This window comes from Ruditapes philippinarum, unplaced genomic scaffold (genome assembly GCF_026571515.1).
Source record: "Ruditapes philippinarum isolate M1 unplaced genomic scaffold, ASM2657151v2 ctg1950_1_1_1_1, whole genome shotgun sequence".
Taxonomy (NCBI): Eukaryota; Metazoa; Mollusca; class Bivalvia; order Venerida; family Veneridae; genus Ruditapes; species Ruditapes philippinarum.
The window spans coordinates 113,268-128,467 of record NW_026862975.1 but is presented as its reverse complement, the minus strand read 5'-3'; the positions used below and the strand labels follow the sequence as shown (position 1 = coordinate 128,467).

At 29.8% G+C, this 15,200-nt stretch overlaps 1 protein-coding gene across 3 annotated transcripts in view; it reads left to right on the top strand.

The window, feature by feature from the left end:
* The first annotated feature begins 522 nt into the window (after positions 1-522).
* The window catches only part of LOC132720819 (zwei Ig domain protein zig-8-like), a 112,930-nt gene continuing 98,252 nt past the window's right edge, over positions 523-15,200 (top strand). The window contains exon 1 of one of the 3 annotated variants that reach the window (XM_060705044.1): positions 523-650. The gene's annotated coding sequence lies outside the window, so the exon portion shown is untranslated. The remainder of the gene's footprint in view (positions 651-15,200) is intronic. The other 2 variants (XM_060705042.1, XM_060705043.1) reach the window with 2 other exon arrangements.

Sequence of the window (15,200 nt, the reverse complement as noted above, 5' to 3'; positions counted from 1 at the left end):
TTAATGCAAATAGACTGTACATTTATTGTTAAAATGCTCGTGTTAATTTAATCCTAAGTTTTTACTACCTTTACAACAAATGTGTCTTTGTCAATGCTCAGATCGTGAAAGTGATTATGTAGTTTCATTCATGTACAAGACAAGATAAAATCTTTTAAACATGGCTTAGGAAGCTATATGCGTTTTCAATATTACAAATTTAATTATGAAACAAAGTATAAAAGTTACTTCGACCTCTTATATGTTTGGCTTTAATAAAACCAAATTTAATTCTAGTTTTAACAATTTTTGCCGACACTAGAGGAAGGAATTTCAATATTGTTAGACAATATTAAACTGCAGAATCTATGAAAACTAAAGAAAGTATTATTTTCATTAATCTTATTAAGTGACAACTTGGTGAATAAATAGGTCAAAACATTATTAAACCACGGTGTTTAACACACCTTATTAGAAGTATAAAGAGTCAATCCGATTTAATCAAAACAGTTGATCGACGATTGTATCCTGGTCGCCAAAGAGTATTGATCTTGAATTAGGAAATACTTTAAACAGAAGCGAAAACAAATTAAATTGCATTTCTGTGTGTGTGATTTCATTAAACGGGATATTCATTTTACTGGAATTAGATTGATTTACAATACAGAAAGGTAAGATACACGATATTATTGAGAAAAAAAGCTCTGCATTTATCTATTAAAATGGTATACATTAAAATATCATATTGTTTTTATTGAAGCATATCAACAAAATAATCTTAAAGTAAATGTATGATGTAATATCCTCTAGACAAGAATCAAAATGTGAAAAAATACGTCATTAATGTTGAATTTTTACAGGTTTTTTATTTTATTTTTATTTTTTGGTGGTCAGTTTGATCTCATTTGTTGTTGTTGTTGTTGTTGTTGTCATACATAACATTTAGATGTAGAATGATATTCAGTATGTTACGTTTGAATAAATGCCAGTCCCAGCGTCTAACATTTTTACTACGTTGACCTATGTCTGTAGACAAACGTGCTAAATATCATATAGTTTCATCAACTTATATTGATACATAAGTGTTTTAAAATCTTGAAATATCATGTAAACTGACATATAAATGTTTAGAATATATTTCCTCGGTAAATGTAAGATTACTTCTCCTTCATAGTGACATGTTTATAGTGACATGTTTACAAATTCTAATAAATTTAATAGAGCGATACTGTAATACCCACTCCCCGCCTCTAAAATGTTCGCCTCTCGTTAATTAGTTAGGGTACACGTGTTGTGTTACTAAGGGAACCATTTGTAGCGTTTGTTTTCAAAATTTAACGAAACTGCCTCTTTGAACGTTCCATAATAACCATTCTTGTGAAAACATTTGCAGAATTTTATTCAAAGTCAAACATTATTTCCAGCTTTAAAGTCGGTTTCTGCTTTAGTCGGTGCCGGGGAATGGACGGTATCTTGAATTTTCACGTTTCACGTTTTAACGCGCTCAATCAAGCTGTGTCTACAACATTTCTAAGAATTGTAAGGTTTTCATTTGAATTAATTTGAATATTATGCATAGATCTGATTGGTGTTTCATTTTATGCATGATTATACATTTTTTTATATCTTATCTAAATTGGAATGTATTTTCGACTCGATCGAAAGAAAAATGGTATTTATACATGTATATTGTTTTACTTATATTCATATTTCATCTAGTGGATTTCTTACGTTCAGTATTTTTTAATTCACTTTATATATACATTTCGACTATATTCAATCGTGGAGTGTTCTACGTTTTTAAGCTAACATTTTATATAATTTGACTGTAAAATGACATATTTTATTGTCTACGACAGTACAGGGAATTTAACATTTTAATATACATGTTCAAACAATTTTAGTATCACTTTAATCGAAAATAATACCCCTTTAACATTTTGCGCGCTATTTTCATTGACTATATAGAAGTTTATGATATTTTGCAACATAAAAAAGAACCATGTCTGATATTATCTAAACGTTTCTACTTTTACCTCAGTCTGAGAAATAACTCCTGATTTGTGTTATTTACGAAAAATCAGCATTGATAATTGAATTACTCTATCTGGATATACGTGCTTGCGTTATATTTATCAATTATCAGCATCATTTAACTGTTTTATGTTTAAAATGGTAGATATAATAAATTTCTGACTTTACACTATTTTCGGTCACAATTTGGTTTTCTATTTTAGGACAGAAAGTAATTTAAATGCTTTTTCCTGTGACCTTTCTACAACCTGGTATTACAATTTCTCATTCTGTCTTCTCTATAAATAATAGATGGAAGTATGGTCATAAGGTAAACTAATTAAGACCGGAAAACACATGGGGGAATTAGTTGTGCCGAATATGGATTTAATATTTAAGTTTCGGGACTCACTGCATGCAGGGAACATGAAATACTAGTGGCATTTACATTGTCTTTAGCCATTTCATGATGCTGATATCGTTGACTAATAAACATGTATTTACGTACATTGTATTTTGTTGAAGTACATTGTTATTTGCTCATTTATTTGAAGGTTACCATCAGCAATCACGTCAATGCCGGTCTTTGTGCAAATTTGTAAAGGGTTAAATTTCAAAAGAGTATTTTCCAAAACCACTGATTAGTCCTGATCAAGTAAAATTTGTTATTACGTATAGTAAATGTTACATGTATCGAAATCGCAATATATCAGTTATTTCATCTCTACGAACGGAAATCATTTAATCGGAAATTAGTTGTTCAAATCAAGTATCATTCGATTACTAAAGAAAAATGAAAAAAACCCTGCTGAAATGCAAAATGATAGTAGTATAAAGTACCAAATTGATAAATCAAACTCTGTCGTCGTCAATGACCATGAGAGGTAATTTATGCCAGATTTATATTTCTCATAATCGCCTTAAAAATAAATAAAAAATTGACAGCCCATAAAGGGGGTCTGTTTAACTCATCATTAAGCTCTTTGGCGGTTAAGTATATGTATTAAGTTAAATGAGCTTGTGTTAGAATATTTTATATCTCACGGTTAAAGGGACCAGTTATTTCACGGGGGAGGAAGTGTTACACGAAGGATGGAGTTCTTGTAGAGGCGATGAAAAATGGCCTGTGAATTAGTTTTTGACACATAACACAAGATGTAAGACAAGCTTAATCATTAAAGTTTAATTTAACGCCTTAAACTCATTTTTGAAAGATGAAAATAATCATTTTTGACGAGTGCTTTTGTAGTATATACAGATGTTTTCCGACGAACTCCGTGACAGTTATCACAAGAACTCCTGAACAAGTTATCATAAGAACTCCATCCTTCGTGTAACACTTCCTCCCCCGTGTATTTGGACTAAATTGTTAAAACCTATCGTTTTTAATAAATGCGATAGAACGTTGGCGATTGTTGGTAAATGTTGAAGATAAAATGACAAAATTGTTATAAAAAATAGGATGGTGTCTAGCATCCTAGCATTTCCGTCATTGGAATATTTTATTTGACTGTTATGTTATGATTTTGAGATAATAATTAAATGTTTCAGTTGTTGATTAAACATAATTTTTTTCTTCTTTTTTTAAACTTAATTAAATTTTCTGTTACCATGGTAACCACTGAACAGTTCTGACAAAATCTTTAAGATAAACGACACATATATTTGAATAGCATTTCACAAAACACATGAAGTACAATAGCTATGAGCGTTTACAGCATGTCTATGATGCTATTATATTTATTAGCGTTCAATAAATTCCTTTGCGTCAATATAAGTTAAATGCATTAAATTTATCATGTTAATTCATCGATTTATTGATTAGTCTATTTTTAGGTAATTTATAAATGTGTTGGTATTGTTTTTCGTTATTATTTTAGCAATGTAATTATATAATATATATACATATTCTACTAAAATACTAAAAGAAAACAGTTACTAATCCGAAATATACATTCATTATACATTTACATCTGCAATTTATGCAATATGTATAGTGTCTGAGAAATTTATTTAACTAATAACAGACATGTTTAATAAAGGGCTAATTTTTTATTATATTCCATATTACATGAATGTTGCTTACATATCAATGAAAAACATTTACAACTGTATCATTCCAATCATTCCAATCGTGTCTATCCGAAAGCTGGTTTAGTGGAGGCATGAGTTTGTTATTATTTATGATATTTGCTACTCATGTTAAGACTAAAAAGATATGGAATATAAAGACAATACCGCTTTGTTTGTCAAGTGAACGTATCAATACATGTAATGCTATATGATCTATTAGACCCGCCACTTTTTAAGTTAAAGATATGCATCATCGTAACAGCCAAAATATATTGCACATTTTTACTTTAAGTTTTAAATTTGTGGACGCGGATTTTGTATTGTAAAACGATGAAAACGGTGAAAAAAAACAACAACAACAACAAAAAAAAACCCAACATCATTCCTTTAAAACACATAATACCTTAAAATGCTATTACATTATATATCGTATGTTTCGCAAAAGTGTTTTATAATTTAGTGTCATGAAACGAGTTTCGAGGATGTCAAACTACCACTTAATTTAGTTAATTTTGTTACTTTTATTACAAACTGTTTCACATTCAGCACTTATTAGTAAGCATTAAACAAACATGTTTTAAATGCAATATAAAAACATTAAACGCATGTTACCCCTTCTAAAGAAGAAGTTTAAAAAATCATTTTCGAGACATGGTGTGCTTTAATCAAAATTCTATCCAATGAATGATTTCATTATCACAGTGGTGTAGGGGCAATAAGGCGTCAAGATCAAAAATATATAACCTAAAATACATAAACCTTTAAGCTGTTTTTTTCTTTCTTAAAACCCATTGTTAATCATTAAGGTCAGGAATTGGCGCACATATTTAGCAATTTAACAATGGATTAAAATAAGCTACTTGATATAAATCGTAGTCCGTGCTTTAATAATCAGCCGTAAATTGTTAAAATATTTGTTTTGATTCAACTTTCCATGAAATATTTTAATTTTTCTTAATTTTGATATTTTATGAATTTCTTAAAAAGTTAAATGAAATACGAAACGTAATTACATAAACTTACTCAGTAAGCTGTATGGTTGGTTATTTCTTGTTCTGTTTACTTTATTATTTTGTTTGTTGGCGTTTACGTCAAGGTTATACAGCGACTTTCCAGCTTTCATGGTGAAGGAAGGATTCTGGTGTCTCTACGTGCACAAACGGGCACAAACGGGCACATGAGTAGAACCATCGAAGTTCCTTAAGTTAGCTCAGCTTTTATTCATAATAACCTCGGAGTTAATACGAATGAACAGTAGTTTCAGGTGTAAATAGAAATCGAGATAATGAAAAACGAATGTATATATTTGACATCCAGATGAACAAAAAGTTTGTTTCGGTACAATTATGATTGAAAATATATCAGACAACCATTTTTAATTTAAATGTGCTCACTGATGTACACTTATAAACACATCCGACTAAATGTCAGCAGGTTTGCATTTTATACTTTCGGTTTCTACAACCATAATTATAGTATGTATATGAATAATGTACTGTGTTCTTTTATATCTATGAATTTACTTATTTAGGTGGACTTTTACTTGATAAATTAGGGAAAAACTTGTCAACAACATCGAGCATTCAATTAATATTTGTTTTTATTTTTAGTTTCTTAGCGTTGGTTAGACAGAAATACCGAATCTGTTCTGTGTATTATTAGAGGTCCTTATCCGAAGACTGACGGAAAGGGCCGAAAAGTTGCGATTGAACAATTCAAAGACGTTAACGTAATTCGAACCATCAGTGGTGAGAGGTTAAATGTGTGACAATATTTAAGACCAAGTCCCCGCATGTCTTTTGCTGATATCCATAATGAATCTTACTTTGTCACATAATGCTATAGCTACAGCTATCAATTATAAAAAAATATGTTCTTACAAATAATCAGCATTGTTATGAACAATTTGATTGTAATTATTTAAACAGAATGTTTCAACTTGCGCTCTTTTATTGTCACAAAAAATGCTATACTATGTGAACAAGTTATGGCGTAGATTTAACATTGGATGGTTGATGTTTTTGTACTTAAGTTACAAGGGGTAGTTAAAGTTATTGTTTAAGTGTCTGATAAACAAACACATTGAAGCTTGTAATTTACTGTAAATTTGGTTAATTAAAACCCTTGCACTTATATGCCCCGCCATCGTTAATCAGTTGTAGGTAGAAATAACCTATAAACATGACAACATATCATTGTTTTTACAATATTTACTACATTCATTATGTAGAAGTAATCTTCTTTAGACAAGACAGTTATATATTTCTCAATTATAAGATTTATGTATTTTCATTTATGAGACACAAACGAGAACACAATTTTATATTATTTTAACTTTAACAAACAGTAATCAAAATGATATCATTGATATCATAGACGCTCGTGAGCAAGTTTTGACTTACAGTTGACTATAAGCACCACTTCGCCAACTTATATTTTATTTTATATTTAGAAATGTATAACAGCCATGACTCTATCGTACCCTTTTTAAACTAAGACAAAATAACACTGTCTTTGTCTCTGATTAATTTTATATGTGCTTAGTCTGTCTAGAATTATTAAGTAGATTTAACTGCTAGTGGGCAGTACCATTGAATAAGAAGATACGTTCAGTCTGTAGCAATAAATAATTCATAATAATATATTACATATACATACAATTATGTTCATATCATGCACGTGTTCAGAAATGACATGCATTACCACAGTCCAGAACAATATTCATGTTTAAGCTTTAAAAAATAAAAATCACCTGCCTCGATAATGCTGCTAGGTAATTGCTTTGAGCATAACAAGTAGGTGTATTTTTAAACTGTTTACATGTATTATCCCAATCAGAAATAAATTATTAAAGGATAATTTAGTCATAAGTTCAAACAAAGTATACCAGCATGACAAAGGATTGATACCGGTAACAAGAACGTTAATCAAATTTAAGCCAGCATCTTTTTTTTCTGTTACTGATTATTAGTTCTGACATCTCAAAACAATTTCATCTTAGACTTAGTCATGCAAAGATTATGTTTAGGTCATGACATCGCCTGTTTTTTTGTTTGTTTATTGTTTTTTATTAATGAATATATTAATCATTATTTGTATCGTCAATATCTAAATATTTGTAAATTTGTAGTAGCAAGCTAAGATGAAGGAAAAATAATGTGTATATTATTACAAGACATTTAACGCATGTATAATGTTTGCTGTATAATATGGAGTGCTTTAGAGAATATACAAAATAAACACATGCTACTTTTAAAATGTGCAAAACACCAATGTGACCGAACTTGAACTAATAAAACATTCAAACAAGGTTAATGAACCAGTTTCGGGATTTTAAATTGAAACATTTTCGGATAAAGTTGTAAAAGGCGTAAACCCGACAATTATTTTGTTTGTGTTTTTGCATTTTTCGCGAAAATGCTAAAGTTAAAAGCCTCCATATGTTTTCAATGCAAAGGCGACGGACTCTCTAAGACGATGGTTATTAGTGTTTTCAGTATTGCGTGACAGGGTAACTGGTCTTGGTGGGTGGTATGTGGTCTTATGGTCATATGGAAAATGACAACCGTTATACATTATGTAATAGTTTTATGCGTGTTTAGAACATTACTCTTTTATCTACTTACATTGCTGACATTTAATGTACATAGAGATATGTAAGGACAGACATGAAGATTAAATAAAGCTGCATTGTATCAATACAAGATTGGCAGTTAGTGTTGATTCAAATTAATATTCTTGTTCGTATTACGTATATCATAAATTAACATCGAATATATGATAATGGGGAGTACGTGAATGGGTTGACTACATTCTTTCCCCTTTTACCGCTGTGGGTTCGAATCCCGCAAGATACTTAAGATCGTTTATGTAAGGAAGCTATCGAAATCAAGCTTGCTTTCGAAACGTCGATAGTTCTGCTAAAATGCACGTTCTCGATCTTGAATTAATGCTAAAAGAAATGGAATATACGATGTTTATCTTACAAAGCCCGTAGATATCTAGCTTAACAAAATAGACAAGTTGCATATAAAAATTCACGGATGTTCATGATAAATAAAATACTTGATCTCATTATATTCCTCACTGAAACATTAAAATGAAAGGTATGATATACAGACTATAATCTTGTGACAGATTTGCTGATATTTAAGAGATTTCAGACTACTTTATCTTCATAATGAATCCATAAAGCGTTTTTGTTACATTTAATTGCATATTCCGCGTCGGTAGGTGAAGATGGATTTGCTATTTTGCAAGCTTTTAATGTTTTAAATATAAATATTAAGATTATGTTGATCTGTCATTCATAGAATATTATCTCCATATTAGATGTTATAAATAACAGACACAAGCATTTCATTTCTAAACATTTAAAAATAGAAAGAACTATAAAGTTTTAATTTGGGTTTGACATTGTTTTATAAAATTGTCTAACTAGATGATAACAGTAAACAATTCTAATTTTTTGTGTAAGCTACTTTCTCAAAAATCATTTTCACGCTCAAATATAGAAAGTAATACATTCGTTTGTTACGCCGAGTCCTAGCACCACCTGGTACTTCAATTTTCATCTCATCTTGTTTGTGAGTAATGAATGTTATGTGTTGTTGTAGTTTGTACCCAGTAAATCTAATTACTACGGAAAAAAGTTGTAAAAGATCATGACTAATGCCAGTATTACAATTAAGTGACATGATAGAAGTTAAAAGATAAATACATCTTGGAAACATATCTCGGATGTCGTTTCATCCACTTTGAAAGTTAAAATGCAAATATCATAAAGTTGAAAAAAGGACATCGTATGGAAATGATTCATTTGCCTTACGATTTCAAAATGCATTAAAGTGTTGGCATTTGATATGGGCATTTTAATTAAACATTAATAGAATTTTAATCATGTTCTGAAAATCTAGTGTAACGTGCTCTAAATGGAAATTGAACATGAGATCTTAAATTAAACGAATTAACCAAAATGGTGTAGATATCTGATAAAGATTACCGCTTATATGTTGCTTGTGGAGTAGATATACAATTAATACTGGATATCTTGTAGGATTCCATGCCGGTGGTCCTGTGTTGCTGGTCGTGTGACAGTTGCGTTCATTGAACGCCTCTTGTTGATCTTATTTTTCATATCTTAATATATAATGTAGATAGGCATGAAATTATCATTGACGTCACCTCTGAAACGATAATCATATAGATGTTGATCTCAGCGTACCGGTTAGTTATAAGATTAAAGCCAAAACTCAACATTATATAAATGCTTAAATTAGTAAGCAGAGATATGTTTGATATTATGGGAAAATTAATTAACTAACTCACACTCATAAAAATAATGAAGCTTTATAATCTAATTTATAAGGTAGATCATAACTACCTTTTTCACTTATGCTGAATGTTAAGGAATAAATATATTTTAATCGTGTTAAGAACGGTATGGATTAAATGCAGCTGAACCGATTATCTAAATTACTCTCCTTTGTTATTATGGCAGGTCATCTATGTAATAATTTGCTTAATGTATTATTTAACAAATTATATCAGTGTTTCCAATATGTTTATAATAATGTATATTACAGATATTGCCAACGAAAGATTTATTATGTAAGAACACCAACTATGTGAATTTTGTGCTCTCTGTAAGAGACAGATAGTCTTACTTTATACTTAATATAATTCCGTTGAAGCTTTATGCTTAACAATAACCCACACAATCCCTTATTAAACTTATGTTTGTATTATAATTATATTATCAAGTGAAAGTAGATATAATTTTGTGATTTTTTTTTATTTCTGTATGAGTCAAGTTATTGGGCAACAAGTGAGCATTCATTGTCAGACTGACAAACCAGCAAGGCATATCTTTTTCATGAAAAGGGCAATGTTGAAAATGAAAAAAGTTTATTTGTATGTCACAAATGCATATAATCCTAGCCAATGTTTATTAAAGTCGCTACTAAATCAAAATAAATCTATGCACGTATCTTTAAATTCTGTATATGAAATGTTATCAATTTTTCACTTTTTTTCTAAAGTGCATGTCATTAATTTTTCATTTTCTCTTCATCAATTGTAATGTTTCTTTTATGCATTATAAAAACAAAATATGACGCATTTAACATAATCTTTTTGCATTTGCGCCAGTATAATGTTTCATTTTAACTTTGGTTGAGTTGTGTCAGACAATGTGTCAACATATCTAGATTGCACCCTGACAAAAACTCTTCTCATACCTATTTACGCACATTGATTTTGTCAAAACGTTATCATAAAATTTGAAATCAGACGTCAATATTAAACCATAATATCTAGACCTATCCCACCAGCATCTTTCAGTCAAAGAATAATGCCTATGCTGTATGTGTTGTCATTTATAATTCGGCTCCAAAAGATGAAGTGGAAAATAATCATTTGGGCAATTATGTTATTTTTTATACAGTTTGCATAGATTCATTACATAATGCTCAATTTATATATGTTATTGCAATGGTTTTAGGGCTGGTATTATAGGTATTATATGGTACGACATAGAAGAACAAAGACTACCTTTTTCCTTTTACGTTATTTTGAGGAACCTCAATTAAACTAAAATGGTAACATTATAGAGACAAGAAGTGCTGTAATTTTAAAATATCTTAAACAAACTGTTTTTATAAAAAAGTCACAACATCTGGCGGATATCGAAATAATATTGTGAATAGTTTAAACAACAGATTAATTTATTTCTTATGTTAACATGATGCTATTTGAAAAATGATCAACGCTTTTAATTATGTAATTTTGTTTCTTGTTAAAGACAAAAGATAATTACATCACTGTCTTTTCTTGGATCTCATAGCTGGTGTTCTATATCATTTCCCATTTCGTCTTGGTTATGAATTATTTATAAAGTGTTTGGTCACAAGATAATAACAATTACTAAACTAAAACACATAAGGGGATTAGTTGAGACAACTTATTTCAATATTTCAGTTTCATTCTTGTTTAAAAATTGTATTTGAAGGAGACATAAATTGATTAAAGAACTTACCGATTAGGTGGCTTTTCGTGGTTTATATGCATAGTAATTTATTGAAATTTTCTGGTCTTAACCGTTATAGCATATACGTATAACATAAATACAGTGTTTTACTTCTAAATACCCCTCGAAGATAAAATATTGTATATTAAATGTGTTTTTGATTTGATTAAACTTCAATTACTTAAAACTGAAATGGCATTCACACTTATAGAAATAAAAGAATAACATGATGGTAAAAATAAACGCAGACGAGAAATATTGCAATCGAAATAAATTGTTTTGTTTGTTGTTCTAAATGACTTATTTTTTACTTTTAAAATTTTTACTATAGACTTTACTATTTGTTTCTTTTTAAAATATTTCGCATTTGCCAGCATTTGCATATGACTTTAATATTTCAAACAAATTAATCGTAAAATTCAAAAACATAATCTTTATGATACTATTTTTATGTTTCCTAAGATACGATATGCAAATAAACCAGTTTTAGTTCGGCCGAGTATCTGTGTTTAAGATACTTCTTGTTTTTGTTTGTTTGTGTTTGTATGTGTTTAAACCAAGCTGCGTTTAGGTGTTATTCTTTCAAGGTTTTACTTGCAATTTATCACTCGGTACATATTACCTTCTGTTCAAAATCGATTCATGTATAATACGGACAAAGTGTACATGTAGTTAGGTCCATCTAAATTTTACTGCGTGTGGGAAATATCATTGAATAAGAAGATATGTTCTGTCTGTACCTTTAAATGATTCATAATAACATATATACAATTATGTTCATATAATACACGTGTTATGTAATGACATGTGTTACAAGTTTCAAGTTTATGCTTTAAAATTTGATACAAAATCACCTTATTTGAAAATGTTGCTATGTACTAACTTTGAGCATTTGTACACGTAGTAGATGTACTTTCTTTTTTTGCTTCCCATTAAGTAATAGATATACCATTGCTGCGTTGACGATAGGTTAAATTCTAATACAACTGTTTACATGTATTATACCAATCAGTAATAAGTTATTAAAAGATAGTTTAGTCATAAGTTCAAACAAAGTATACCAGGCTGACAAAGGATTGATTCCGGTAATTGTTACTTTAATTAAATTTAAGCCAACATTTGTTACTGATTATTAGTTCTGACCTCTCAAAACACGTTCAGCTTAGTCATGCAAAGTTTCTTTTTAGATTTTGACATTGCCTGTTTTTTGGAGTTTTTTTTTCTTTAAATAAATACAACTACCATTACTTGTATCGTCAATATCTAAACATTTGTAAATTTGTTGTTGCAAATTAAGATCCTGGAACAAAAATGTGTATATAATTACTGGACATTAAACGCATGTATAATGTTTGCTGTATATTATGGAGTGCTTTAGAGAATATATATTTTTAAACGTGCAGAACACTACAGATCTTAAACTAATAGAACATTAAAACAAGGTTAATGAAACAGTTTCGGTGTTTAAAATTGCAAGTTGTTGATGCCAGATACAGGAAATAGGAAACTGTAATAGGCGTAAACAGGACACATATTTTTTGTTTTGCATTTTTCGCGAAAAAGCTAGAATAACATAAAATTATCGTAAGTCAGCCTCCATATGTTTTTATAGCAAAACAAAGGCGAAATACCTCTCTTAGACAATGGTCCGAAGCGTTTTGCAGCATTGCATGACAGGAAAACTGGTCTAGGTGGGTGGTATGTGACCTTAATGAATGGCCATAAGGAATGTGAAAACCGTTATACATTATTTACTAGTTTTTTAGTATTTTGAGCATTCCTCTTTTATTTACTTATATTATGCACAAAAAGACATGTAAAGACAGATATGAAGACTTGATAAATTGATTCTAAGCTGCATTGTATCATTACAAAATTCTGGAAACAAAGTGATACCTCGGAAGCATTAATCACAACAAAATAACATAAGAATTGCAGACTCAGCTTGGCAGTTACTGTTGATTCAAATTAACATTCTTCGTCGTATTACATATATCATAAATTAACATCGAATATATGATTATATGGAGTACGTGACTGCATTGACTACATTATTTTCTGGTTCACCGCTGTGGGTTCAAATCCCGCAAGATACCTTAGATCGTTTATGTAAGGAGGCTATCGAAATAGAGCTTGCTTTAGAAACGTCGATAGTTCTGCTAAAGTGCACTGTCTCGAGCATAAAATAATGCCAAAAAGAAATGGCATTTACATAGCCCGTAGGTAATGTAGCTTAACAAATAGACATGTTGCATATAAAAATTCACAGATGTTCATGATAAATATTACTTGCTCTCATTATATTCCTCACTGTAACATCAAAATGAAAGGTACGATATACAGACTATAATCTTGTGACAGATTTGCTGAAATTTAAGAGATTTCAGACTACTCTATCTTCATAATGAATCCATAAAGCATTTTTGTTACATTTAATTGCATATTCCGCGTCGGAAGTTGATGGTGGATTTGATTTTAGACATCGATATGCGATTTTGCAAAGTGGTAATGTGTTTAGTATAAATATTAAGATTATGTTGATTTGTCATTCATAGAATATTGTCTCCATATTAGATACTATTAATAACAGACACAAGCATTTCATTTATAAACATTTAAAAAAAGAGTGAAAAGTAAGGTTTGAATTTGAGTTTTACATTGTTTATAAAAATGTCTATCTGGATGATGACAGTAAACAATTCTCATTTGTTGTGTAAGCTACTTTTCAAAAGTCATTTTTACGCTCAAATATAGAAAAGAATACATTCGTTTGTTTCGCAGAGTCCTAGCGCCACCTAGTACTCTAATTATTACCTCATCTTGTTTGTGAGTAATGAATGTTATATATTGTTATAATGTTTACCAAGAAAATCTAATTACAAGAGAAACAGTTGGGAAAATATACATGACTAATGCCAGTATTACAATTAGGCGACATAAGATAAAAATAATATTATGTGGAAGAAGATGATGAGTTTGGAAACATATTTCTGATGTCATTTCATCAACTTTGAAAGTTAAAATGCAAATATCATAAAACTGGAAAAAAACTTATGTTTGAAATATTTCAGGACGCCGTTTGGAAATGTTCTATTTGCTTTTTCAAAATGAACTAAAGTGTTGGTATTTGGTGTGGGCATCTTAATTAAACATTAATGAAATTTTGATCATGTTCTGATTATCTTATGTAACATCCTCTAAATAGAAATTGAACATAAGATCTTAAGTTCAATGAATTAACCAATATGGTGTAGATATCTGATGGAGATTACCGTTCTTTTTTTGCGTGTGGGGTAATTATACAATTAATACTGCATATCTTGTAGGATTCAATGCCGGTGGTCCTGTGCTGCTGGTCGAGTTGCGTTCATTGAACGCATCTTGTTGATCTTATTTTTCATATTTTAATATATAATGTAGATAGGCATGAAATCATCATTGACGTCACCGCTGAAACGATAATCATATAGATGTTGATCTCAGCGTACCGGTTAGTTATAAGATTAAAGCCAAAACTCAACATTATATAAATGCTTAAATTAGTAAGCAGAGATATGTTTGATATTATGGGAAAATTAATTAACTAACCCATAAAATAATGAAGCTTTATAATCCAGGTCTATCAGATATCACTCATAGATCATAGCTTTACAAATATAATTATGTGACATTTTATCTGATCTTTAGGTGATTTAACCTTTCCATTGTCAGCTTCATCTTAATGCTTGTCTGTTTACCCTTTAAAAGTTAATTTACAGATTTGTAGATGTTTCAATATCAATTAGTATATACAGCTTACATGAATGTCAGAGTTTATTTACGAATGTCCTTGTAGGCAATGTAAGTGTATCATCCAGTCACACGTTAAGTTGAATCCGAATCTTGGCTGATACCTGATTACTACCGAGCGTAAGGTTTTAGTTGTGTCTTTCGAGCTTTATGTATACCTTAATATTGTCGAGCTTTATTCTTGAAGATCTATCAAAGGTTGCTGCCATTGGACGCCGCCCTTTCTTGATGATTCGAATAACAAATGCCTCGTTCATACATTTGCACATTTTAACAATATCTTTTTTTTATTGAAAGAAGTAAGCAAAACATGAATTCT